Here is a 2,933-nt window from a genome sequence, read left to right as displayed (position 1 = left end):
CAGGGTGTCTGTCCTCACGGGTGGGCATGACAGATAACCAGACAGATGGTTATTGTTCGGTGGTGTTGTGGTGCCCGACTCCAGGGCCAGGCAGCCTGGGTTAAAAACAATTTTTTTTATTTATTTATTTTTAAAAATTTTTAACGTTTTATTTATTTTTGAGACAGGGAGAGACAGACCATGAACAGGGGAGGGTCAGAGAGAGGGAGACACAGAATCTGAAACAGGCTCCAGGCTCTGAGCTGTCAGCACAGGGCCCGACGCGGGGCTCGAACTCATGGACCGCGAGATCACGACCCGAGCCGAAGTCGGCCGCTTAACCGACTGAGCCACCCAGGCGCCCCAACAATTTTTTTTTAATGTTTATTTATTTTTGAGAGAGAGACAGAGTGAGAGTGGGGAAGGGGCAGAGAGAGAGGGAGACAGAATCTGAAACAGGCTCCGGGCTCTGAGCTGTCAGCACAGAGCCTGATGTGGGGCTCGAACTCATCACGGCAAGATCGTGTCCTAGGCGGAAGTCGGACGCTTAACCGACTGAGCCCCCCGGCGCCCCGAGGCAGCCTGGGTTTAGATTCCAGCTCCTCCACGTGAGACCTTAAGCGAGTGACCTAACCTCTCTGTGCCTCCTCCCCATGGGCACATGGGGATAATCATCATACCTACCTCTTAGAGCTGTCATGAGGGTTAAGTGAGCTAATACACGTGAAGCACACGTGAACAGAGCCAGGCATATAGTGAGTGCTTTGTTAGTGTTTGCTCTTTTCTCGATGAGGGAAAGTTAGGGGCTGGGGGGGGTGCCAAAGGCAGCACCTGCTGGGGGAGGGAGGAGGAGATGGTGGTCAGGAGGGCTCCTTTGGGAAAAAGAAGGTTGTCTAGATGTCAGGTAGGCAAGACATCCATTCCATGGAGAGGAAGAAAGCTGGAATGTTCTAGGAACTTTATAACAGTCTAGACGGCAGGTGTGGAGAGAAGGGAGAGCCACGGGGTGTGAGGAGGACAGGGGAGCCAGGCAGAAGGACACGGAGCCTCCTTAGGAAGCTTGGTGCTTCCTGAGCACCGCACCCCCCCCCTTATCCTACGATGTTCGAGGGGAGGGAAGAGGGTGGTCTGGCTTGCACGGTGGCCCCAAGGGATGGGACCATGAGGGCGGATTCAGGAGCTAGTCAGGGGGCAGAAATCAACAGACTGCTGTGGGAGGAAGGGAAAGTTGGCAAAGACTCTCAGATTTGGGGCTTGGGTCAGGCGCGGGTTCAGTTGAGTCTCAGATCCCAGCAGACACCCGCGGAGGTGTGTGCTCATTCATTATGCATGCGTTGACTAATCACGCGGGCCATTCATTAATCCATTTTCCATTCATTTGGCAAATATTGCAGACCTACTGTGTGGGGCTCTCAGGGAAATGGCTCTGGGTGGGACATCGGGTCCCCTTACAAAGGTCTTGAACGTCAGGGCAAGGAGTTGGGGCTTTGGCCTCTGGGCAAGGAGACACCACTTGTAGCCGTGGGGCTGGGCCCCCAGGGCACCCGGCATCTTGGGGTCCTTCCTTCTCACCCGAGGTCCTTCTGTCCTTGGCGGCCGGACCACAGACGTCCAGGAGATGATCTGAATTGACACGTAGGCAAAATTTCAACCTATTTTAATAGTTGTGTTCATGTACATGTGTATTAGGAAAAAACGTGTAACGGGCACATCGGTGTCACGATCTCACAGACGCTGTTGCTTAGGATGAAACCAAAAATAGGCATTTAAGTAAAAAAGACAGAGCTGGCTTGAAGAAAAATATTCAATAAATAATCGTGCAAGTAGTTTGTGATTATGGTGTGCGGACGGCTCAAGCCAAGGCCTTTCTTACCCCCTGCGTGGGCCAGGAGCCTCACGGGGCCACTCTGGCTTCAAGTCCTCCTCTCTGTCTGGGCACCTGTTGGGAAGGAGGGAAGAATGAGCTGTCTTTCAGGCCCGTGGAGCCTGCAGCAGGAAGCCTGCTGGTGAGATAAAAGGAAGCATTTGCAGGCGGGCCGGATGCGTGGTCCCAGTGGGTCCCTACCCAGAGTTACTGGGAGGGTTGTGTTCACACAGGGGGCAAATGCCACCGTCTGCCTGAACCTGGGGGGGGGGGGGCGGGGAGGGAGGACCGGGGGGGGGGGCGTGTTTGAAGGCGGGAAGTGCCCGGATGAGCACGTAGCCGTCTGCTCTGGATGCCCGCGCCCCGCGTCGCTGGGTCCACGCCCCCTGGGCTCACGTGCACACACCAGCATCGTACAAGCTTGAGTCAGCGCTTTGTACGCGCACCCGTACAAGGGGGTCGGCTCGGCACCCATCCGTACGTGCGTGTGCCCGCCGGCCCCGAGGCGTGCGCTGGGCCTGGACGCGTCTGGCCCCGTCCCTGTGTCCGCACGTGCCCGGTGCCAGGCCCGAGGACAAGTCATGCTGGGGAGGCTCATCCCCTTGGAGGAGGTGGCGACAGAGGAAAGTACCAGAGGCTGTAGAGTCAGTTCGGATCCCGAGACCACCCCCGACCTGCGGTGGGCCCCCTTCATCCGGGAACTACCGGCTGAACGGCTTCTATGCGCCAGGCATGACGGCGCCCTGGAGCTGCCGCGGTGAGTCAGGAGGACCTGATGTTCACCCTCGTGGAGTTTCTATTCCAGTGAGGAGACAGAGACCACTCAAATAGTTCTAGCAACAAAAGTATCACCTCCGAGTGGGGGAAATGCTATGGAAGCACCCCCAGGGGAGGCCTGGTTTATGCTGGAGCCCTGAGGGTGGGCCTCTCGGGAAGGGCCATTGCAGCAGGGACGGAAGGAAGCCGCCAGGGAGTTTGGGCAGAAGCCAGAGCCTGTGCAAAGGCCCTGGGGTTGAGAGGAATGCTGGGTGCGGCGCTGTGACAGGACACAGCGCTTGCAGCTCAGGCTGAGGGCACGAGGTCTGCTGCG

Source organism: Herpailurus yagouaroundi, unplaced genomic scaffold (assembly GCF_014898765.1).
Source record: "Herpailurus yagouaroundi ecotype Mexico unplaced genomic scaffold, PumYag 410, whole genome shotgun sequence".
Classification (NCBI taxonomy): domain Eukaryota; kingdom Metazoa; phylum Chordata; class Mammalia; order Carnivora; family Felidae; genus Herpailurus; species Herpailurus yagouaroundi.
The sequence above is the reverse complement of the archived record's forward strand: the minus strand, read 5'-3'. Positions refer to the sequence as shown.